Raw genomic sequence first — 26,618 nt, forward strand, 5'->3', positions numbered from 1 at the left:
ATAAAAAGTGAATTTCACCAATCACAGTCTCGATTAGATTACCTTTCCCTTCAGATGTCTCCAGGACGGAAACGAAGGAAATGGGAGAAATTCAACAACATATCACATCGAAATTCGTTGGAACGATTTTCCCATTGGCCAAAAAACCAAATAACGACGAGTCGAGTCACCCCAGGACTTTGTTTCACAACAGCGATGAAATAACGGTCTCCATTCGGTTCCAGTACAAGCTCAACTTGCCTCGAACAGCACAGCTGCTTACGATTTTCTGCGCGGGAGGCGAACACGATCATGACAGACAGAGACACTTTGAAATATTCGGCACTAACCCACACCACAGTTTATTCCCCGGGAAGCATTTTACTTTTGTTTTCAACATCAATACAGTGGGGACAGAAACAGCATTTTAACAATGCTGCAGCGTTGGAGTTGATCTGCAGAAATGGCAGTGGTGGGATTAGAACACACGTCCCTTTGGAGACTGGAACCTGGATTCAGCGCCTTAGACCGCTCGGCCACACTACCGGCCAGCATCAAGCACCATTTTCTTGCATTTCCAACTGTGCTCTCCTGCATAACAACAGATGCCAAGTCACATGAAAATGGTTCCATGATCCCTCTCCAACTCGCACAGCTGCTGGGATGTGCCCGTCTACAATATCAATTTCGCAGCAGATAATGAGAGCCCATCAATCCAGACAAAAATCAATGGTAAGCTGAGTCTATCTTTTCATTCTCTTTTCAGCTCCAAATGTATCTGTGAGAATTAACCATACAACCAGAAAGACACAAGTATACCTGCACCATGGGGAACACTATGAAAACGGGATTGTTGTCAAGGAGTTCATTCTCGATCATGGATTGTAATCGATTTGCATTGTCATGTCGGTTCCAGCACCGTGGGGAAATAGTGAGAATATGATGAATGTAATGTATTTTCCTGTATGAAACAGTAAAAAGTGCAGAACAATTTAAAAGGAAGTTGCCAGCGCTTAGGGGTCTGTGTTATAGGGAGAGGTTGTACAAGTGAGGATTTTACGTTTAGTGCAGAGGAAACTGAGTGGGTTATTTTCTAGAAGTGTATAAGACCATGAGGGTCATGGATAAGGTGAATGCACTCATCCTTTTCCCAGGAACTCAAGGATTGGACGGCTTGATTAGATCAGTTTCAGGTTAGAGGAGAAAGAATAAAAGGGAAGCTGAGGGGCAACTGTTTTAGACAGAGGGTGGTATGTATATGGAATGACCTGCCAGTGGAAGTGGGTCAGGCAGGAACACTCACAACAGGGAAAAGGCATTTGGACAAATACATGGATAGGAAAGGGTCAGAAGCAAATGGGCAAGTGCAGGGAAATGGGGTTAGTGTGGATAGACATTCTGGTCGGCATAGGCCAGTTTGCTGTAAGATTCTACAATTCTAAGTGCATTTCCTATTTCTCCCACTAACTCTGGTATCCTGGGATGTATTCTATCAGGGCAATGAGACTTGTGTACCTTTCGCTCCATTAACTTGCCTAGCTCTAACTCTTTCACGATAATTGTTATTATCTAGGTCCTCACCTTCTTCAGTCTCCTTATCAATTACTGCCCTGTTCTTCGTATCCTCCACTGTGAAGGCTGACTGCTGTGTACTCATATTCCTGAACCCTGCTGGATAGGAATAACTCGGCACAGAACTGTGAGAGGTCTTCTTTGAGTCTTCATTGATGAGACATGGCAGATACCTCGATAGTGTACATACAAAATACCTCCAGACAGCATCAGGTAACTCCCTGCCTGTCGGATGTACAGCTCCCATTCGTATACCTTTGTGGTTTGGGACTTTGAATAAAGACTGTCTCTCAGTATTATCTCCATGGCAACGGCAGTTAGAAAGTCTAGTTCAGTTCAGCACTTTGTGGTTAAACCACATACCCTTCCCCCACACCCCTGTGACTCCCTCAAGTATCTGACAGGCGCTTCAGTTTCAGTGCGGTATCTCTCAGGATTCTGATGTCGAGGAGCCGGTGGTGGGGTGGACAAAGTTAAAAACCACACATCACCAAGTTGCAATCCAACAGGATTATTTTGAGGTACAAGCCTTTGGAGTGTGCTGTGATTTTTAACTTGATCAAGATTATCCTGGCGGATAGGATCAAGGATAACCCCAAGGCATTCTATGCGTATGTGAGAAACCTGAGAATGACGAGAACGAGGGTAGGTCCGATCAAGGACAGTGGTGGGAGACTGTGTATTGAGTCGGAAGAGATAGGAGAGGTCTTGAACAAGTACTTCTCTTCAGTATTTACGAACGAGAGGGACCGTATTGTTGAAGAGGAGAGTGTGAAACGGACTGATAAGCAAGAAGAGATACCTGTTAGGAAGGAAGATGTGTTGGACATTTTGAACAACTTGAGGATAGATAAGTCCCCCGGGCCTGACGGGATATATCCTAGGATTATGTGGGAAGCAAGAGAGGAAATTGCAGTACCGTTGGCAATGATCTTCTCGTCTTCACTGGCAACTGGGGTGGTACCAGGGGACTGGAGAGTAGCGAATGTTGTGCCCCTGTTCAAAAAAGGGAACAGGGATAACCCCGGGAATTACAGGCCAGTTAGTCTTACTTCTGTGGTAGGCAAAGTAATGGAAAGGGTACTGAGGGATAGGATTTACGAGTATCTGGAAAGACACTGCTTGATTAGGGAGAGCCAGCACGGATTTGTGAAGGGTAGGTCTTGCCTTACAAGTCTTATTGAATTCTTCGAGGAGGTGACCAAGCATGTGGATGAGGGTAGAGCAGTGGATGTCGTGTACATGGATTTTAGTAAGGCATTTGATAAGGTTCCCCATGGTAGGCTTATGCGGAAAGTCAGGAGGCATGGGATAGAGGGAAATTTGGCCAATTGGATAGAAAACTGGCTAACCGGTCGAAGTCAGAGAGTGGTGGTAGATGGTAAATATTCAGCATGGAGTCCAGTTACAAGTGGAGTTCCGCAGGGACCAGTTCTGGGTCCTCTGCTGTTTGTAATTTTTATTAATGACTTAGATGAGGGAGTCGAAGGGTGGGTCAGTAAATTTGCAGATGATACAAAGATAGGTGGATTTGTGGACAGTGAGGAGGGCTGTTGTCGGCTGCAGAGGGACTTAGATATGATGCGGAGCTGGGCTGAGGAGTGGCAGATGGAGTTCAACCCTGCCAAGTGTGAGGTTGTCCATTTTGGAAGAACAAATAAGAATGCGGAATACAGGGTTAATGGTAGGGTTCTTGGTCAGGTGGAGGAACAGAGGGATCTTGGGGTCTATGTACATAGATCTTTGAAGGTTGCCACTCAGGTGGATAGAGTTTGTAAGAAGGCCTATGGAGTATTATCGTTCATTAGCAGAGGGATTGATTTCAAGAGTCGTGAGGTGATGTTGCAGCTGTACAGGACTTTGGTTAGGCCACATTTGGAGTACTGTGTGCAGTTCTGGTCGCCTCACTTTAGGAAAGATGTGGAAGCTTTGGAGAGGGTGCAGAGAAGATTTACCAGGATGTTGCCTGGAATGGAGAGTAGGTCGTACGAGGATAGGTTGAGAGTTCTCGACCTTTTCTCGTTGGAACGGCGAAGGATGAGGGGTGACTTGATAGAGGTTTATAAGATGATCAGAGGAATAGATAGAGTAGACAGTCAGAAACTTTTCCCCCGGGTACAACAGAGTGTTACAAGGGGACATAAATTTAAGGTGAAGGGTGGAAGGTATAGGGGAGATGTCAGGGGTGGGTTCTTTACCCAGAGAGTGGTGGGGGCATGGAATGCGCTGCCCGTGGGAGTGGTAGAGTCAGATTCATTGGCGACCTTTAAGCGGCATTTGGATAGGTACATGGATGGGTGCTTAATCTAGGATAGAAGTTCGGCACAACATCGTGGGCCGAAGGGCCTGTTCTGTGCTGTATTGTTCTATGTTCTATGTTCTAAGATTATCTCAATGGTAACAGTTAAGTACTTCAGCAATTACAGAGGCCATATATTCCCCACACAATATGTTCCCATCAGCAGGGTAAACTGCTATTCCAGCCCAAGGGACAGGTATTAATCACTTTTCTCCGCCAATTCCATCTCGCTTTCTGTTGATCTTTAAAGTTTTTCTAATCTCCTTGGTCTTTGCCAATATTTATGTATTTTATTTCATTTTGATAGACTCCCTTATTTCCTGAGCCACCCATGCCAGATGACTCCTCTTCCCACAGTCCTTCCTTTTCCCTGCTATATACTTTTGCTGAGCACTTCGAAAAATGGCTTTGATATTCCTGCACTGTCCGTCAACTTTCCCACCATAAAGTCTTTGTTTCCAGTCCACATTAGCCAACTCCTGCCTCATCCTATTGTAGTCTCCTTTTGTTTAAGCACTGGATCTTGGGAGTGGATCTAATCTTCCAGCTTTCCATCTGTGTTCTAAGTTCAACCAGACTTCTCAGAATTCTTTTATCAGATTACGAGGGGAGGCGACGTTTCCCGGGTGTTTTGGTTTTCATTGTCAGAGACCTTGGCTGTGTAATAAAGTACAGGATAGGTAATCACAACAGAGTATTCTGGACGGTGTGAATGTACCACACAGTCTAAAACCATAAATCACTCTCTCCCCTGAGTTTAAAATTGCAAAATCATTATCTCCTACACACTTCCTCACTATCTAAGCTTGGTATGCTAATGCACTTGACTATCTGTCATTTTCCGAAAATCTCCTTTGGTGAAGTTGGTGATTTTTGGATTCAGCTTTCCAGTTATTACCCTTAGAAGATAAGCACTGGGCACTGGAGAACCAGCCCCACCATTTAATACGGTGATGATTGAGCTCACATCGGTCTCAGCTGGATTTTCCAGCCTGCTCTCTCACCCTTCATCTCATTGCAAATTAAACATCTGTATCTCTTCATTAAATTGGCTCATTGTCCTGGCATCCACCGCATTTTGAATAGGGAATTCCACAGATTGATATAAGTACCTTCTTCCTCATGAGAAGAGAATAGAGCCCCTGTTGTGGTTCTGTTGTGGAGCTGGGAATTTGTCTTGCAAACGTTTCGTCTAGTTGACATCCTCAGTGTTTAGGAACCTCCTGTGACACGCTTCTGTGCTGTTTCTTCCGGCATTTATCGTGGCCTGTCTCTGCCGCTTCCGGTTGTCAGTTCGAGTGGCCGGTATATTGCAGTGATCACAGTGTGTCTGAGTTTTGCGTTTATTTTGGGTGAGGGTAGTCTGTGTCTGAGACGAGCGCTTAACACCCAGACAACGGGAATGGTATCAGATAGCGAAGTTAGGACGGGCTGAACTGAAGTGGAAAATTCTGTCAGAAGGTGGGTCAATACAAATGCATCGCATCACCCAGACTGTAAAAGATTCGCAGAAGGAGCAAAGCAACTTCAATGCAGGCACAATAACAGGTAAATTAGAAAGAAGACAATTGAACACACTGAGATGGAGTGGAATTATTTATGAGAAAGGATTAAATTTAGAAGCTATTTTACATACAGACTGTCGTCACATTGGAAAAAGGAATTTCCTGCAAAGTAACGGTGATATTTGCCTGCGACATCACAATTCCGAGAGACACTGACATATTATCTTCTGCAACAGCATGGCCTAGTGAAAGCATGATCGGCCCATCAATCAGAATTCAATACTTCAAAGTTCTCCTCTGCGCTATACAACCTATTTGCTGCTCCTGTAGTCAGATCCTAATCGCTTCACAGTGTATCTTTCACTGCTTCCTGCCTCACGTAAATACTTGAAACATGATCCAATCCCCAGTGTTTCCGCTTTAACACATATTTTGTAACTCCCGAGCTGACACAGGTACGAGTGACCAATTGGCCTTTTCGAGCGCTATCACTCTGTATGATCTGAATGATAAAATGTACTGCATCTGATCCGCAGGAGACACTGCAGAAATTAACCCATCCCAGCGGACTGAGCTGCCTCCATTGATCGAGCTGTTTCCATTGGTATTGTATCACACAGTAACAGCCAACGTCTTTTGATGTCATCCGCGAAGATACTTGCAACAAAAAAGCGGAAGACGGCTGGAAACAGCTGTCGTCAGTGCGATATACAGAAGCCCAGCGGGATCCTAGCTAGATTACTGTGTGCAGTTCTGCAATTCAGACTACTTTATCTTTTATGATTTTTAACCCATGAGAAGTTTGTTACCACCTTCGATGACAGCCATAATGCTCTGACCACTTTGACGGAGCCAGTACAAGTCAGTTCTAATAGTTATCAATAGATTGAATCTAAACAGGATGCCCCACAACAGGAAGTGCTCTGACACTCAATGCCGGTAAGCCAAGGTAATTTTCCTAAAACCACTCCCGTCTGGTAATACCATTGAAGATATTTTATACAGTAACCTTTCATTCTCAATTGCCAGTTCCAGTCCACGAAGCAGCCAGGAACATGCACCAGTGAATTGAAATCTAACAGCAGCATTGCCCTGGCAGGAGAGATTGAGGAGCTTGAAGCTGTCTTCTCTGGAGTATCTAAACATGAAACACTTCAAAGGAACAAAAATCTTCAAGAGCTCGAGAGGATACATACAGGAAGGATGTGCTCCTAGGCTGGTGTGCCTGGAATAAAATAAACGCGAACTACAGTATCTTTACCCAGCATCCCCTTTAGCTGCGTAACTGTTTAAGATTTATTTGCTGCTCTAATTAGACTCCCAGTTTTAACTGCTGTCATGTTGATGACTATGCAAATGTATAAAATATAATTTAATCTATCCCAAAACCTCTCTGTACCTGTGTCTCACTTGTGCTCACTGAGACCCTCATTCAATCTGACCTCTTTACAAACCCTGCCCGGATATTTCCTCATATGGCTCAGAATGAAATATTCACAGAATTGTTACTGTGCAAAAGGAGGCTGATTGGCTCATCAGCTCTCCAAAGGATCACCTCACTGAATGCCAGTCTTCTGCCTTTACCCCATAAACCTTCCCATTCATCCTCTTCCAATAACACCGGCGAGTTCACAAGTAACCACAGCGATCAGATTTGTTTTGTTTGTTCGTGGGATCATGGCATCACGTGCTGGGGCAGCATTTATCATCCATTCTAACTGCCCAAGAGATGGTTCAGAGTCAACCACGTTATTCAATGTCTGGATTCACTTGTAGGCTGGACCAGGTCAGAATTAACAGTTTCTCAGACCCAATGACATGAAGAGTTGATTTCTGGCCTATTATCTTATTTCTGAAATGATAATGAATAATTTTTGCAGTTGAATTAAAAGTGAAAGACCAAAATGTGTTTTATTCTGATTGAGCACATCCTCCTATTTTCTAAATTGTTATTGACTGTCTCATTCCCCTCGCACCAGAACCTATTCCAGAGAGTGTTACAGAAAAGGCAGAATGGTCAGCTGCAGGTGATCACTTGACCGGTCGCTGGACCCAAAGGTTCACTCTCCACAGATGCTACCAGATCTGATTTTTTCCAGCAATTTCTGGTATTGTTCCTGATTTACCAGCATTTGCAGATGTTTAGTTTTTGAATATTGATCTTGTCTGGTGCAGAGTAGTTTATTGATGTGTTTGAATGGTTTTGAAAATTCCAACTTAGGCCACAAATCAGCCATGATCTATTGAATGGCAGAGCAGGGTTGAAGGGCTGAATGACTTCCTCCTATTTCAGTGAAAGTTATCCATCTGCAGCTTGTGGTAACATTTCCCCTCAATGCTCACTTCACCTCCATGTTTAACACACTGTTACTGACTGAACAAACCTCCTGTGTTTGAACTAAACCTGCTCATGTTCAGTGGTTCCTTCTACTGCCACACGGATTTAACTCTCATCATGGGATGCTGTCTCGTGTTACTGCGGGAATGCCCATAAGGACTAATCCTGGAGCATGTATCCCCTGGGATCCAAAAATACTGTTTATTTCCTTCTTCCTATTTCATTCTGGCATTGAACTCTCGGTTTCAATCCATTCTCCTGTCATGCTCTTCAACATGCCCATGTGGGTGGACTCGAGGCAGCTGGCACCTGAAATTGTGGGAGGAGGCAGATTCAATCAGGGATTTGGGAAAACACTCAGACAATGACATATCCGTCTGATTGTTGACTCAGATAGATAGGCAGTAAGAAAGATGCACATTTAGATCGTACCTTTGATGACCTGGAGCAATGAAACATGCTTCAAACGCAATGATTTCAACCTCAAATCTCTTAAAACACAGATACAAAGCTTTCTACTTGTACCAGGTTGTCTCTCAGCCTCCTGTTTTCTTAAGAAAAGATTTTTAAGCTGTTATGCCTTTCCTGGTGATTATACCCACTGTTTCTCTGTCAGATTTATGACTGAACCTTTATTTTCCTGTTGTGAGTGATGCTAGTACCAGAAACAGTTCCTGACTTGTGAGGGGGTTCGGTTGAAGTATTTATATTTACATATTCATTCCCACCCTCACACACAGTGTGAATTTGATGTAAAACAGAAGGAAAGGATTGATTGAGCACCCACAAAAACACAAAAGGCAGCATGTGTACCTGAGTTGAATGAACCTGGACTTAGGAAAATGTGACAACAATCACAACTAGTTAGAATTACAGAATCCCTTAGGCGCACAAAGAGACTATTTGGTCCATCCAGTATGCAATGACTTGCTGTCCTACCCTACCTTCATAACCCCACATTTAGCATGGCTAACTCAACCCACCTAACCTACACACTATTGGCCATGTTAGCACGGCCAATCCATCAAACCTGCACATCTGTGGGAGGGTCACATATTATGTCTAAGTGCTCAGGATTGTGGGATGAAGGATTAGAAATACTTGACTTTGACGCAAATCCTCTTTTTTTTCAAAATAAAATCTGGGGGAAACTGCAGCCAGAAAGATTTCCGATTATCTCATGAGGAATAGAATTCAAAACTCGTGCCACTGACCCAGGGGGCGCAGTGAAGTCACAGAGGTCTGGGAACAATCAGAACTGAAACAAGATGTGAGCAAGGTGGGAGGGAGACAAGGACAAAAAGACACTCTGTCACACGGGGGAAGACAGGAGAGATTAAATTACAGAAATGGTAGTCCCTCAAGGCCATGGGGAATGGAGTTAGAGCTGGGAAAGAAACCAGGAAACAAGGTGAGCAGCTGTCAAAGAAATACATTGAAAAAGCAGATTATAACAACATTGAGGGCAGAGTACACAGTCTGAAATTGTTGCTCTCATTGGTGAGTACAGAACGCTGTAAAGCCTGGGTCATTCTATTTCAGCCAACATATGCAGGATAGGCCAAGTGGCCTCTATCTGTGCTGTAACTTTCTGATAAATTTATTCTGACATTTGGAATACAGGTCGAATGATGTTCATAAATTCTCAAATTGGACTTGAGTTTAATATTCTGGGGAAATGTTAAATAAATCACAATGATCCCATTCTGCAGACTTTAGTCCACAGCCCTTAATGTTCCAGCATCGCAGTTACATCCATGTCCTTTTATTCTAATGTGATGCTGGTTACTGCCTCTGCCACCCCATCAATGATTTCCTGCTCCCCACCATCTCTGAGTGAAATGAATTCTCCTCTCCCCTTCTTTCTGGGAATTTGTTTCAATCTAAATCGTCCAGTTTCTGACCTCTCAGTTAATGCATAGCTCCTTCCTAGACACTCGATCTGGATTCCTCAGCATTTTATCACTTCAATTAAATCTCAGGTCATCCTCCTCGGAAATCATCCCCAGCCTATCCAACCTTTCCTCAGAGCAGGAATTTTCCAATTGTAGAAACATTCTGATCAATCTCCTCTGTATCCTCTCTGGTGTGATCACATTCACCCTGGAATAAGGGGATCAGAAGTGTGTGCAGTACATTAACTGCAGTCAAATGAGTGTTGCTGATATTTCCCATGTCACCTCCGTGTTCTTGTGGTTGTCGATCACACAAGACGTGTCCTGGTTTCCCACTTGGAACTGGATTTGCACTCCATGGGGCTGGGATTCCCTACCATGTGTTTATTTGTTAACACATCCTAAATTAACTTCAGATTAAAAGAACATTATCAGCTACCTACCAATCAACTTCTTCCATTATACTCAAGTCACCTTACTTTTTAAAATCTCTTTAAAAATATTACTATCTAAACACAACAGGCTTTAAGTTGCTGGCCAAGTATTCAGATGTCTCCACCGTGACAATTACTTGAAGATTATCTTTACCTTCAGCTACATTTGGTGAATTGAACACTGATTGTAAATATATGAATATCAAACGGACTTGAGTTTTACGATAATTAATCCAGTCTGACATTCTTGTTGGTTAATATCTTGAAGAGAACTGTCCTCAGAACTCCAGCTGTGCTCTGACTTCCTTCACAACTGGATTTGGTTGGACTGCAAATCTTAGATCTGTTCTGTTGTTTCCCGGATTGCTTCACTCTGTCTATCACTTGCTGCTTATGCTGTTAGGCACACAAGTAGTCCTCTTTGGGAACTTCATCAGGTTAACACCTCATTTTTAGGTATTCATGCTGCTTTTACTGATATGCCCTCCTGAATTCTCACAGTTGAATGAGGACTGATACTCTGGTTTGATGGTAAGAGGCAAGTTGGGTAATATGCGGGGCCCTGATTGTATATGATTTGTTGGAGTACAATTCTACTGCAGTTCTTGGAAGGAATGAGCTAAACTCTTACACTGTTGGCCCCATATAATACATGCAGTATCATGAACACTGATAGGCCAAGTCATGAAATACAAGAAACACTGTACAATGATGCAGGACCACAACTGCAGCAAGGGGAGTTTAAGATCCAACTTGACATAGGAGCTGGGGAAGAAGCAGCTGATCAGATTATCTCATTCATAGTCACAAAGAGACTGTGAGATTATTGTATTGCTGGAGGTGAGGATGAAGGAGGTTGGGGAGATGGAGAGCCCTTCAAAAGAAACTAATCTGCCTGTGAGTTGTGAGATAGAATTGATTGCCATGCATTTAGCAGAAAGCTAATTGAAACTGTTTTTACCCCCAAAAGATAACAAGACTGATGATGCTTCCAATCATCATCAGAAACAAACCCCAGAATACATGGTTCGGAGATGGATGTCAATAGCCAATCAACATCCAACTCCTGCAATCATTGAGCAAACATATGTGTGATTACCCAGTTCTGATGAACCAGAAAATCACTGTTCACTCTGTGCAGATGGACAGCGATGTGAGGAAGTATTGGTCTCGTGGTATTGTCGCGAGGCAGTTAATCTAAAACCCCAGATCGTGTTCTGGAGACCTGGGTTCAAAGCCTATTGCAGCAGATGGGGGAATTTGAATTCAATAAAAAAACTTGTGAAATTAGAGTCTAATGATGACCATTAATCGATTGTCAGAAAAACCCATCTGGATCACTAATGCCCTTTCAGGAATGAAGCTGCCATCCTTACCTGGTCTGGCCAACATTGTGACCTCAGATCCACAGTAATGTGGTTGACTCTTACCTTCCCTCTGGGCAATGAGGGATGGGCAGTAAATGCTGCCGGGCCAGCGGCACCCTCATCCTGTGAATGAATAAAGGAAAATAAAAATCTGTACCCAGTGTGAATCTGTGCATGTTCAACAATGTTGTGAACATTTCCAAAGCTAATTTCTGTGTGCACAACTCTATGAGCTGTCAAAACCATTGTTCATTACTTGGCGTGAAAAAGAGGAAAAAGTCCTTCAACTGTGGTTATCAGTAAATTGACTGGTGTCTCAGCAGGATGGATGCCTGAGTGAATCCCTTCCCCCTCACACACACAGAGCAGGTGAACGGCCCCCCAGTCTGACTGGTTTGGCCAGTTTCCAGGTGGGATGGGTAAAGAATTCCCTTCTGGCATTCCCCACATTTCCAGAGTCGATCCCTGGTGTGGCTGCACTGGTGTTGAGCCATTTCAGATAAATGTTGACAGACTGTTACACACACCGATAGCCCGTCCCCATCACCCCCCCCCCCCCCAAGAACCCAGTATAAAGCAGTAAACATGATCTCCTGTTGTGGAGGGACAGCCTGTATTGGTCTGAGTAGGAACACTGAGAAGATGTACCTCAATAACAACTTAATCGGTGACCAGAGCAAGTTGAGCAAGTCCAAATAAAATGCATTATAGCACAGAAAGAGGCCCATCAAATCCAAGCTGTCTCTCTGTAGCAGAATCCCATATTCTCATTCCCCATACGTACCCCAAACTCTGCAAGTTTATTTCCCTCAGAACTGATCTAATTGTTTTTATCAATCATTGATCTTCTCTCCGTGCACCAACATAGTAGGCAGCATGTTCTGCATATTTCCAGCCAATACAGTCAGCAGAAACACTTACTCATCTCCCGCTGTCTCAACACCTTACATCTGACCTTAACTCTTGTGCCATCACCTATCGAATGCAGATATTTTTGTCTGCTGTATCTAGGTGTGTTATAACCTTATACAGCTTTATCAAAAATATATCCAACTTCTTCACTTCAAAGAAAATCGCAATTTTTTCAAATCAATCCAGTGACTGCATTTTCTTCATCAGTGAGCCACTCCAGGAAGCCTATATGCCACAGTCTGAAGATCACTCATATCCTTCATTGTTGATGCCTATTTTGTTCCACAAATCCAGACGATGCAAGTTTTCTGCACAACAGCAGTAACTTTATTATTGGACAGCCGGCGAGAGTTTCAAAATGTCTCTAAAGTAGCTGAGTGTCTACTTGTAGACACTCTTCTTCACGAATCTCTGCCTTACCCACAGAGACAGTATATTTAATAGGAATTAGACAAAGGCATATCAATCACATGGACGATTGTCTTTGCATAGTTTAAAGTAGGTAATTATGACCTTACAAAGCGATGTCTGTGATAACGTGTGATGGATTACAGAAACTGATGATCGTATTGTTCATGATTATGTGTTGATTATGTGTTGATGGGAGGAGATTAAGGCAGAATGGTTCTTCCTTCAGTAAATAAGGGATTCACTTACCTATGCCAATATGGAGGGGAGGTAAGACAATGGGAATGGGAGGCAGTTTAACAGAGTTGTGCCCAGGGCTACCAGTCTTGTCTGAAAAGGGCAAATTCCTCTGTCTGGGATTACGGGGCAATCCACATGTCTGGCTGCAAGAGGTTCTATTTTGAGATACTGTCAGCCTCCACCATTCTGAGGTGTTCTGTCTGTATTCTAAGAGTACAGGCCTTCAGTTGATGAAATAAGGCCTTTTGCAAGTTAATGTTTAACCCTTGAGACCCCACGGTGTCCTGAAAGAGAAGCAAAATGTATGGAACTGGTCCCTCTATGGTATTTTAACTTCCTCGTTCTGACCAGGAATATGTTGACCAGAATTGAATGCAATGATTGACTGTGACCTAACTCAAGCTTTGTCAAGGGTCAGAATCTTTTCCGTGAGTTTGTTATCATTCCTCCATTAATGAAGCCCAGCATCCCATTTGTTTTACCCAAAACACATAATGTTTTCTCTCCTTTAAGGATTGGTACACATTGTCCCCCATTCCTGCTGTCCTGCTCTCTGTGTCTGTGCCATGCAAATATATATTCCCTTTCTACATTGCTTCTCTCAAAATGTATTAACTTACTGTGTGTTCTAAAGAAGAGACATATTCCACTCAAAATATTATCTCTCGCTCCACACATTCTACCCCCTAGAAAACAGAACAGGACAGCACCGGAATAATTGGCCCACCATGTCTGTGCGGTCCATGATGCCATTCCAAACTAATTCCATCTGCCTGTACATGGTCCATATCCCTGCCAATCCATGCCTGCTTATCTGTCTGTCCAAATGCCTCTGAAACATTGTGATTGTTTCTGCTTTTCCCATCTCTCAGGAAAGTACATTCTTGGCACTTACCAGCTTCTGCATAAGAAACTTGTCTGACACAACTCCCTTTAAGCTTGCTCAGGTGTTGTTGGAAATGCTTAGCAGATCATGCAGCATCTGTGAAGAAAAATGAGTTAATATTTCGGGTCTGGTCACCCCTCCTCAGAAACGTTGACTTTAATTTATCTTCATAGAAGCTGCTAGACCTGCTGAACTTTTCCAGAAAAATTTTTTTGTTTCTGGTTTACAGCATCTGCAGTTGGTTCAGTTTTCATTTCCTTTAAACTTGCCCCCACTCCCCTTAAAACTCTGGCCTGTAGAATTTGCCGTTTTCACCTTGGGAAAAGATTCAGATTATTCACTCTGTCTGAGCCTTTCGGATCACCCACAGCCACTGACTTTCCCAACGCAAAAATCCAAGTCTTTCCAACCTCTCCCAATCCAGGCAACATCCTGGTAAACCTGTTTTCACGCTGTCCAAAGCCTCAACATCCTCCTTTTTATGTGGTGATCAAAACAGCACACAATACTCCAAAGGTTGCCTAATGACAGTTTTATATTCAGTCCCTGACACAAGAAGGCAAGTATGCCATCCACCTCCTTCACTACTTTCAGGGAGCTGTGAACTTGCCCCTGGAGATCCCTGTGTACATCAATGCTGCTGAGAGCCCTTCAGTTTAGTGAATACATTCCTCTTGCAATGAGCCTCACAAAATACATCACCTCACACTTGTCTGGATTAAAATCTATCTCCGTACAGGTTTTCCTACTGATCTCTTTCTTGCTGTATCCTTTGACAACATTCTTCACGATTCACAACTTCATCAATTTCTTCCATCTATAAACCTGCTAATCAAATCGTTTACATTTCCATGCTAAGCATTGATGTATGTTGCAGACAATGATGTTCCAATTCTGATCCTTGTGGAACAACACTGACCACAGAACTCCAGCCAGCAACATGTTGTGGAAGGAACATATTTCATTTAGTCAGTCAGTCGGAAAGTATTTCAGGTATTGGTGTGGCACTAGATGTTCCAAGATATTCACAATCCTGGTTAAAACACCCTGGAGCAAATTTTCAGTTCTGTGTACCCTACCTGGGGACTCCCCCAGAACCAATTATAAAGCAGTAAACATTTTCTCCTGCTGTGGAAGGACAACCTGTGTTGGTCTGAGCATGAGCACAGAGCAGATTTACCTTAATGATAATTTAACCCTGAAGACAAATAACCAGACCAAGTTAAGCAAGTACAAAAAAAATGTGTTATGGCACAGAAAGGGGCCCATCAAATTCAAGCTGGTTCTCTGCAGCAGAATCCCTTATTCTCATTCTCCAACTGTCCTCAAAACCCTGAAAGTTTATTTCCCTCAGATCTGATATAATCGTATTTGTGAATCTTTGATCATCTCTACTTGCAACACCATAATAGGCAGCACGTTCTGCATATTTCCAGCCAATACAGTCAGCGGAACATTGCAATCTTCCACTTTCTCAAAACGTTATATTTGATCTTAAATTTTGAGCCATCACCTATTGAGTGCAATTTATTTTATTGTCTGCTCTATCTAGGTGTGTTATAATCTTATCCATTTTAATCTATCAAGATATATTCAACTTGATTTCTTCAAAGAAAATAACAATCTTTTTTCCAAATCAATCCATTTGACTGCATTTTCTTCATCAGTGCACCACACCAGTAAGTCTGTACTGCACACTCTGAAGATCACTCAGATCCTTCCTGAGCAGGAATTTGTTGACCTGAATTGGATACAATGATTGATTGTGACCTAATCAGTCACTGAAATTGTTTCCATGAATTTGTTCTCATTCCCTTTATTAATGAAACCCAGGTTCCCATATATTTTGATCAAAACACTCTGATTATGTTTTCTCTCCTTTAATGAATTATACACATTCCCCCGCCCTTCCCTCAGTCTCTACTCTTCGTGTCTGTGCTATCTAAATATATATTTCCTTTCTACATTGCTTCTCTCAAAATGTATCAACTCACTGTGTGTTAGAAAAAAATATTACCTCTTGCTCCATTCACAGTACCCCCTGGAAAACAGAAAAGTACAGCATCTGAATAATTGGCTCATTATGTCTGTGCAGACCATGATGCCATTCCAAACGATTTCCACCGGCCTGGACATGATCCATATCCCTGCCAACCCCTGTCCGCTTATGTGCCTGCTCAAATGCCTCTTAAGCATTGTGATTGTTTCTGCATTTACCACCTCCCAGGAAAGTACATTTCCAGTCATCTATCACCATTTGCATACGAGACTTGCCTGATATAACTCCCTTTAAACTTTCACATGTTGTAGGAAATGCTCAGCAGGTCTTGCAGCATCTGTGAAAATAAAAATCCGTTAATGTTTCGGGTCCTTCTTCAGAAATGTGACCTCTGATTTCTCTTTACAGATGCGTCCAGACTTGTTGAGCATTTCTAGACACTTTTGTTTTTGTTTCTGATTTACAGCATCTGCTGTTTTCCCGGTTTTTATTTTCTTTAACTTTCCCCCTGTCCCTTGAAATCTATGGCCTCTAGAATTTGTCATTTCTACCTTGGAAAAAGATTGAGATTATAGAACATAGAACATAGAACAATACAGTGCAGAACAGTCCCTTCGGCCCTCAATGTTGTGCCGACCTGTGGAATTTTCTCAACTCGTCCCCCTACACTATCCTAAAATCATCCATGAGCTTATCTGAGGATTGTTTAAATCTCCCTAATGTGGTTGAGTTGACTACCTTAGCAGGTAGGGCATTCCACACACTTACCATTCTCTTTGTGTAAAGAATTTGTCTCTGACTTAAATCTATCACCCCTCAATTTGTAGTTATGACCTCTCATACAAGCTGTCGTCATCATCCTAAGAAAAAAGACTTTCACTGTCTACCATATCTAATCCTCTGATCATCTTGTATGTCTCTACCAAATCCCCCGTTAGCCGCCTTCCTTCCAATGAGAACAGATCCATGTCTCTCAGCCTTTCCTCTTCAGACATTCCCTCCACACCAGGCACCATCCTGATAAATCTCCTCTGCACCTTTTCCAATGCTTCCACATCCTTTTTGTAATGGGGCGACCAGAACTGTACACAATATTAAAACTGTGGCCGCACCAGCATTTTGTATAGTTGCAGCATGATATTGTGGTTCCAGAACTCAATCCCTCTCCCAATGAAACCTAACACGCCGTATGCCGCCTTAACAGTACTATCAATCTAGGTGGCAACTTTCAGGGATCTATGTACATGGACACCAAGATCCCTCTGCACACCCACACTACCAAGAATTTTTCCAAAGACCCAGTACTCTGCCTTCCTGTTATTCCTCCCAAAGTGCATCACCTCACATTTCGCTGCATTGAACTCCACTTGCACCTCTCAGCCCAATTCTGCAGTTTATCTAAATCCCCCTGCAACCTGTGACATTCTTCCAAACTGTCTACTACTTCACAGACTTTAGTGTCGTCTGCAAATTTACTAATCCATCCACCTATGCCTGCGTCTAAGTCATTTATAAAAATGACAAACAGCAGTGGTCCCAAAACAGATCCTTGTGGAACACTACAAGTAACTGGGCTCCAGACTGAATATTTTCCATCAACCACCATTCGCTGCCTTCTTTCAGAAAGCCAGTTTCTAATCCAAACTGCTAAATCCCCCTCAACTCCATACCTCTGCATTTTCTCTAACAACCTACCATGTGGAACCTTATCAAAGGCTTTACTGAAGTCCATGTATACCACGTCAACTGTCCTAGTCTCATCTAAATGCTTGGTCACCTTCTCAAAAAACTCAACGAGGTTTGTGAGACACGACCTGCCCTTGACAAAACTATGTTGACTATCTGAAATCAAATTGTTGCTTGTTAGATGATTATAACTGTTATCTCTTATAATCCTTTCCAAAACATTTCCTACAATGGAAGTAAGGCTCACTGGTCTATAATTACCTGGGTCATCTCTGCTGCCCTTCTTGAACAAGGACACAACACTTGCAATCCTCCTGTCCTCGGGTACTAAACCCATTGACAATGATGACTCAATACCAAAGCCAAAGGCTCTGCTATCTCTTCCCTAGCTTTGCAGAGAATCCACGGATAAACCCCATCCGGGCTGGGGACCTGTCTACTTTCACTCCTTCTAGAATTGATTGCACCTGTGCATAACTAACCTCAATCCTTTCTGGTCTAGTATCGCGTACCTCATTTTTGTCCTCTACAATATTCTCCTTTTACTGTGTAAGCACCAATGAGAAATGTTCATTTAGCACTTTTCTGATCTCTGCAGGGTCCACACTCAACTTTGAGATTAGATTACTTACAGTGTGGAAACAGGCCCTTCGTCCCAACAAGTCCACACCGACCCCGCTGAAGTGCAACTCACCCAGACTCATTCCCCTACATTTCACCCCTTCACCGACCGCTACGGGCAATTTAGCAGAGCCAATTCACCTAACCTGCACATTTTTGGACTGTGGGAGGAAACCGGAGCACCTGGAGGAAACCCACGCAGACACGGGGAGAATGTGCAAACTCCACACAGTCAGTCGCCTGAGGGGGGAATTGAACCCGGGTCTCAGGTGCTGTGAGGCAACAGTGCGAACCACTGTGCCACCGTGCCACCCATAAAAATAACAATACATAAAAAACATAAAAACTTCCCACTTCTGTCTTTGATTAGCCCTATTCCTACCCTAAACATCCTTTTATTCTTCACATACCTATTGAAAATTTCAGGGTTATCTTTTGTTCTATTTGCTGAAGACTGCTTGTGTCCTACCTTTGCTATCCTTAACTCTCTCCTTAAATCTTTCCTAGCTGATCTGTAATCTCTATTGCTTCATCTGTACCATTTTGCCTCATCAACACATAAGCCTCTTTCTTCTTCTTAACAAGGGATGCAATTTCTGTAGTAAACCATGGTTTACAAACTCTGTCTGTGCCAGTTGTGTCACTCCACAGCCATTGACTTTTCAAAGACAACAATCCAAGATTTTCCAACCTCCCCCAATACAGGAAACCTCCTGGAAAACTTGCTTCCACCTTCCCAAACGCCTTCACATTTTACCTATAATGTGGTGATCAAAACGGCACACAATCCCCCAAAGGTGGCCTGATTATAGTTTTATATTCACTCCCCTGACTGAAGAAGGCAAGCCTGCCATTCACCTCCTTCACCACTTTCAGGGATCTTTCAGCTTGCAACTGAAGATCGCTCCGTATATCAGTGCTGCTCAGGACCCTTCCGTTTATAGTATACATTCCTCTTGCTATGTGTCTTCCAAAACACATCACCTCACACTTGTCTGAATTAAAATATATCTGCAATTTCTCCACAAAACTTTCCGACTCATCTTTTTCTTGCTGTATCCTTTGACATCATTCTTCACAATTCACAACTTCAACAGTTTGCGCCATCTACAAACTTGCTAATTAAACCCCAGTCCAACACCGGCATCTCCGAATCATGCTAATTAAATCATTTACATTTTCAAACTTTTCATTTATATACATTACAAACAACAGATGTCCCAGTTCTGATCCTTGTGGAACAGCACAAGCCATAGACCTCCAGCCAGCAACATGCCCCTGCACAACTGTTGCTGAGAGAAATATCAAAGAGGAGCCTTAAGTTCTGCGTTGAGCAGCACGACCAACGTTTATTCAGAGCTCCTTACTAATACATGATGGGAGATGTCCCTCTCCGGCTCCCCCAGATAAGTCCAGCATTTTGATGTGTTTACTTCATACGTTCCAGTAATATTTGCCCCCTGACCTGAACTCCAGGGTTTGGAATGTCAGCTCCGATATTTCTGCGTTCCCTTTCACAGTCTGATTCTCTCAGCTCATGCAGCTGCTTTGTTAGCTCTTTCACAAATGGTTTAACCCTAACCTTATCATTGCACATCTCCAGCCCTCCCACTACCACACATCTCCGGTTCTCCCACTACTATACCCTGTGCCATCTGCATCTTCCATCCAGTTATTAAGTCAAAGGGGGACAGCCCCGTCCCCTTTTCTGGGCTTGTCCTCAGTTTCATTAGGCTGGTGGGGAGTACTCTAACCCATCGCTGTACTGTCTCTGAGAGAGCCTTAGTCAGACGAGCTTTAAGTGTCTGCGTCATTCCTTCTACTGTCACAGAGCTCTGGGGGTGGTATGGTGATGGGATTTCTGTTCAGTATTAAACAGGGCACATAGCTTTTTAGCTATGTTCCCTGTAACATGTGTCCCTTGGTCAGAATCTGCAGGGGAATGCTTCCACCCACTGAGTAAACCTATTTATTAAAACCCAGCAGGACCTCCTTCCCTGGGATTGGGGTGGGTGTGGGTGTGTAAAACCCATCTGTACTTGTTCCCATGGGCCTCTGGGTCGCTGCTGCTGCCTCCATTTTATCCTGATTGCTTTCCTTGGCTCATACTGTGAACAGACTACACACCTTCGACAAAACCTTGCTGTATTTCTCCCTGTTCCAGGCAAGGATTGTAGTGGATCATCTGATATTGCATTTTATCCTCCCCAATATGGGCCAGCCCATGATATGTTTTAATAATGTTTGTCTTATACAGTGTAGTGGCACTGCTGGGTCATCCAGACTCTGTTGTGTCATATTACTGCCCCACCCTTTTCCCATTCCTCATTCTCCTGTTGTGGGGCTGTATCTGCGAAGGTCTTTGAACTTTCCTTACTCACTTCTGCAGTTACTGCCACTGCCACTTCCCCAAATGTCTGCACTGTTTCAGTCAGTATTTCACTCGCGTTCCCCACATACTTACTGCCCCGTTGGTGTGGGGTTTCTACTTCCCTGTGAGCTCTAATCTTCATTATTGCTGCTTCACTGGGATAGTTAACTGCTCCCACTAACTATCTGACCTGTGCTTCGTGTTCTATGTGGCCCCCCAGACAGGGTGATGTACCCTCACCGAGCACAGGCCAGCACATGGTCATGAACAATACCAAAGGCATGCTGACTGTGTGTGTAGATGTTGACTCCCTGACCCCTGGCTAATGTCCGTGCTTCTGTCAGGGTTTGTGATGATTCTGCCAATTCTTGAGAATTCTCCACAAACTTTCCACAGTAATTAAACAATCCTAATGTTTGCCTTACCCCCTTCACGCTGTGGGGGTGGATAGTTTTAAAATCATGGTCTGTCGTTCCGCTGGGATTGTCCCCTCTCCCTTCCTGATTTGATCTCCCTGATGTGATGTCCCAGGTCCCCTACCTTCCCACTCTCTGTGGGTTAATTTTAAGCCCGGCCTGCCTGACCTGGCACTATATTCTGATTAATATCTGGATATGTTCTTTCTCACCAACTGAGGTAATGAGTTGTTGGAAAGATCAATGTGACTAATTCCATCAGCCATATATCGGTGGGATATAGTGGAATATTGTGGGATCCCTGAGGTAACTGGATCCAGGTGTACTGTTTTCCTCAGCCAGTAAACGCCAGTTTATTCTGGGATTCCAGGTCCACAGGTATGAACCAGAACTCATTCACAATATCAAGGGCTGAGACTATGTACTGTTGCGATTTCAGTCCATTAAATACAGTGGTGTGGTTAGCTCATGTAGGAAACTCTTTAGTGGCGGATTTACTGAGTGAGGTATACTAAATAGTGAGGTGGGATGAGCTGTCCGGCTTCTGTGAGTTAGTCTGGGATACTGTCCATCTGACTATTCCCTGCTTCTGTCAATCTGTTACTGTCGCAATTACTGCCTCCTCAGCTTTATTGAGATCCTGTTTGTGTGGGGTGTGAGAGGGCCCTCGATCTTTACAGTATCTACAGGTAATAACCCACATTCCTGTTTAAGTTATCCACACTGCTGTTTGGGTCCTAGCTATAACTCCCCAGATTCCCTGACTGTTCCAGTCTCCCTGCAAGGTAACTACTCTGCAGATGTCGCCTTTCCTTTGCTTCCTGTCCCAGGCCTGTTCAGGTTGTTCCCATATTACAGTTTGTGTCTCTACATCAATAGTTGGTCCTAACTGTTCTAAACTGGCAACTCCCAGAATGGTCCCTTCCTCAGTTTCCCACTCCCATATCTGAATATATTTTGCCACATCCGTGATCTGCGTCGGGAGAGGTTTATTTCATCCAGCTTCCTCGATTCCCTCTCCGACTGCTCTCATTTTAGCAATTGAGGTGATATGGGGCAAATCCATATTGGTAATTGATATAGATGCTCCTGTATTAATATTATGCTCTGCTGGTTCCCAAACACAGCATCAAAGAATATTCATGTGCCTAGGTGAACACATGCACACACACAATGTGAATATCTATCTCCCTCTCTCTGCCTACGTTCGTTGGCAATATGTCCTTTACTGCTTTACTTGTAAAATTGCCAGTCTGGTTACCCTCCCTGTACTGCAGCTATTCCCCTGTGTTTCTGAGCTTGTCTCAGCACTCATGGTCCAATTCAGAAGGTGGTTAGAATGATCTCCCATTGGGAGTCACATGTTTATAATTGTAGTTAAATGGGGTCCCAGTTGAAAAACAACAAACTGATATCATCATCACAGATTGGGATTTGGTAATCCCCCGTGGCCCTTACACACCTCAGGCTTCCTCTCTGTATGATCCTCGATATTACCCTTGGTTCTCTGAGACACCAAGGTTATTTAAGCCCATTCAGCCTGTACCCTCCCCAGTGTGTCCTTGTAATATCTGTAAATGCCTGGAGCCACTGATCAGCTGTGCACTGGGGGGAATCGGCTCGCACCCGCACCCTCTCATTGCAGAGACAGGTTCTGATGTACATGTCGGGGCATCTTGGCCTGAGAGTTTTTGGCCTGACACCATCATCGGTGAGACTGTACCTCAATTAATTCATCTATATTCTCCCAATAAGGCCCATTATTACCATTTCTCTATCAGGCTGGGTGTTAACTCACCAACATCTGTCATTCAGCGGGTGAACGGTTCATGTTTGATTTCTGTCAGTTCCGTTTGTTGCTCCCTACTGTCTGTCCAAGTTGAGCTTAGATGCCCAGTGGTTCCATAGAGAGGGCCTTTTGGACCTTTTAGGGCAATGGGTGATCCCACTCCTTGCCGTCTCTCTGTCCATACGTGTGCGCTTTGTCATCTAACCCGTTCCAGTCAGTGTCACCATCCTCACTGCCTTCTGAGGAGAGCGGGGCACTAGGTACCTCCCCCACTGTAACTACCACCTGGTTCTTTGGCTTTAAGGCCTCACGTCTGAGAGCCACCACCTTCACCTGTTCCTGTTTATCATAATAATGCAACATATTCCGTCATTCCTGGAATAAAACAGAGCAAAATGTAATTTGGTTTTACTTGAAATAAGAATAATTTGACATTCACTCGACATATCTATCGAGGTGAGAATTGTACTGTGATTATTTAAGTGAATTTAATGTGATCATACAATGAAAATAAATGATAATCAACGACAACATGTGATTATTTGTACCAGTTCTTGCAATGAAAATTCAATTTTATTCAATGCTTGTAACCCATTACACCATGGGCATTGTTATTAGGGAATAAAGTAATGGAAGGATATCAAAGAAAATAAGTAGACTTTAATTTTAGCTCCACTGCAATAATGAACCAAAACAATATTTGGAAATATGGGTAAACTACATAACAAAGTTTCCAGTGTCATTATTGACATGAAAACTATTTTAGTTTGCAAGTTGTTTTGCTCTAAGAATACTTGGAAATGAATTGTGATTATGAATTAATCATTTAAAATATACTTTGAAGAGAACAATCAGATATTTTTTGGAGGAAATTAGTAAAGGAAATAAATATGTATACATTGGTATTAATAGTTTTAAAATGTTTGGAAGTTGACTGGGATTATTTGATTGAGAGAGGCTGCATGATTATAAAGACTAATAAACCTTTTTCATTGCATTGTTGGTTTCACTAGAATCTGTTGTGGTCTAAGCTCTTGTTGTGTGCAATGGACTGTCATTAATAGCTTAATTAACCTGCGAGTCCCTGATCAGGTTTCCTTTGTCTGTAAGTCAGTCTGTAAGTGAGCAACACACCTGCTTTTCTGAGGGGAACATGAGACTCTTTTCAAAGGAAATAAGTGGCAGTTCTCACTGAGAATGGTTTCTCCCACACACCATAAGCAGGGAAGTGATTTTCTGAAGAATTTCATTGTCTATCTATAAATCTGATGGTAACTGTGTTTGTCAGTTTGTGGAGGATTCAGCCCTTTTTGCTGAGCTGTTTTTATATAAGCAGTTGGTTCATTATGTCTTTGCCAAGAATGTTGTTTACTTTCCCCTTTTACTGTGATTCTGCAGGGTAGAATATTCTGAGAATCAATAATGTTCAATAACTGAACATTGAATGGTTTAGACTCTAACAGAGCAATGGCTTTGTTTTCAGCTAATTAATCACTTTCCATTTCCTGGTTGTGTTGAATTGTACAGAAACAGGCTCTGAGCAATGTTTCCATTCACTTGTGTTGGAGTCACTGACAGCCACGTGGTCACTCAGTTTCAGGCTGATGGATCAGTTTCTCTGTCCTATTAGATTGTGGTCTCCTGCTCAGTTTCCGATGGCTCGCCTCAGCGTCAGTCCATCAGCTGCTGAAACCCTGCATCCAGCATTTGTTCCCTCTCACCATGACTAATCCAATACAGTCCCAGCTTGTCTCCCAAATTCACCTCCACATACTCATGATCACCTCAGATTCTACTGTCTGTGTCCTTGAAGCAAGTTGTGTAAGACACCTACTTCAGTTTTAACCTGATATATATTATGTTCAGAAAGATCATTTCAAAATTTGGTTCACTGCTTCTTCAGGACCTTCGTGAAGAAGGGCTCATGCCCGAAACGTCGATTCTCCTCCTCCGTAGATACTGACTGACCTGCTGCGCTTTTACAGCAACACGCTTTCAGTTTTAATTGGAGCAATCAGTTAATTACAAGTTACTGACAAAATATTTTAAGAGGAGCTGCTATTGGTGATGGAAATGCTGCTGGTTAGTATAAAAGAGGGCTGCGGTGAATACTGTACTCGGTTTTGATGAGAAAGTTGAACAATGTAAAATTCTTTTATCCTTGTTAATAAGAAGAGGTAGCGATTGCACCACTGATGCTCAGTAGCCGCAGTGCCAATCAAGTGGGCTGCTTTATTCCGGGTGGTATCAAGTTTCTTGAGTGTTGTAAGGGCTGCACTCAACCAGGCAAGTGAGGAGTATTCCAACATACTCCTGACTTGTGCCTGGTAGCGTTTGGACAGGATTTCAGGAGCCAGGATTTGAATTACTCTTGTAGCCACTGTGTTTATGTGGTGAGACCAATTCAGATCCTGATCAACGATTATCCCCAGGACAGTGTTGATAGTGGGTGTTCAGTCATGGTAACACCATCGAATGTCAAGGGATGGTGGTTAGGTTATTTCTTATACGTGATGGACATAGCCTGCATTTGTGTGGCATGTATGTTACTTACCCCTTGTCAGCCCAAGCCTGGATATTGTCCAGATCTTGTTGTCGTTGGACTTGGACTGCTTCAGTACCTGAGGAGTTAATTATTTATGAACATTAAATAGTCATGAGATTATGCAAATTCCTTTTTCTATCAAATGTCATGAACTGTATCTTGTGGTCACTATCATATTCACATTCATTATCTTTTTATTTGCTTCCTAATTCAGACACAAATATTTGAACATCGATCGGAATAAAATTACACAAATTAAAAACACATGTTTCTAAAAGTAAACTAATTGAATGAAATACATTACTTCTGTATTGTCTGCATTTTGAGAAAAAAATAAATTCTTTTCATAAACTAATGAATGGCTGATTTATTGTCCTCAATCCATCAATCTAGATTTTATATTTCAGTCATCAGTTTACCGATCTTAATGTGCGTCTAATCAACACTAGAGCAAAGTGTTTTTAAAATATTGAGTCAATTTATTTGTTCAGAATACAACATTTATTAGGAATTCATTATCCTTATAATAATTGCTGAATAAGTTATTTGGCTTTCTAACGTGTATCGTCAGATCCATATATTGTTTTATTTCATATTTTAATTTAATCCATTGCAACAATGTTATTGTTTTCAGGTCAACTATCCCACAATGGAATCAATCATTTTGCATCCAACACGCTTCGAAAACTGACTTTTGCTCATTTGAATAATCACAGTAATCTCAGCCTTATGAGTTCAGAGAACTGTAACTACTTTTCTCTGCAATACTTCCTGTTCATGTCTGCGCATTGCACAGTCATGCAGCAAAATTAGATTTCTCCTTCTAAATGTACTGATAGATTTTAGAAAATCTAAGTGTTGCTAATATCTAAGTACTGTTCAATTCAGTAGGGGGTATAAATGTGTAATAATGGCTCAGTGCATGAAGTAATGTGAAGATATTGCAATGTACAAACTCACAATGATTGTGAATATCAATTTTTATCTTAACCATGGAACCAGTTGAATTGATTTAACTATATTTCAATTTGATGCTCACGTTCATTGTACTTCTAATCACAATAAGAGCGAAATATTTCATGTGACAAAATTATTTAAAATTCATGACACTTTTTTATGGACACAAAATACAATTAACATCCGTTTGTTCTTTCCTTTACCAATCACAGTGAAGTTTGAATTGTAGAATGCTAGACTGACACTGCACAGAAACAGACCATTCAGCCCAACTTAGCATTCCGGCCAGGTTTCCTAAACTAAACTAGTCCCATTTCCCTGTGTTTGTCCCATACCCGTTTGGAAGTTTTCTATCCAATAAACTGTCCAAAAGTCTTTTAGATGTTGTAATTGTACCAG

The sequence above is a fragment of the Chiloscyllium punctatum genome, chromosome 23, assembly GCF_047496795.1.
Source record: "Chiloscyllium punctatum isolate Juve2018m chromosome 23, sChiPun1.3, whole genome shotgun sequence".
Classification (NCBI taxonomy): Eukaryota; Metazoa; Chordata; class Chondrichthyes; order Orectolobiformes; family Hemiscylliidae; genus Chiloscyllium; species Chiloscyllium punctatum.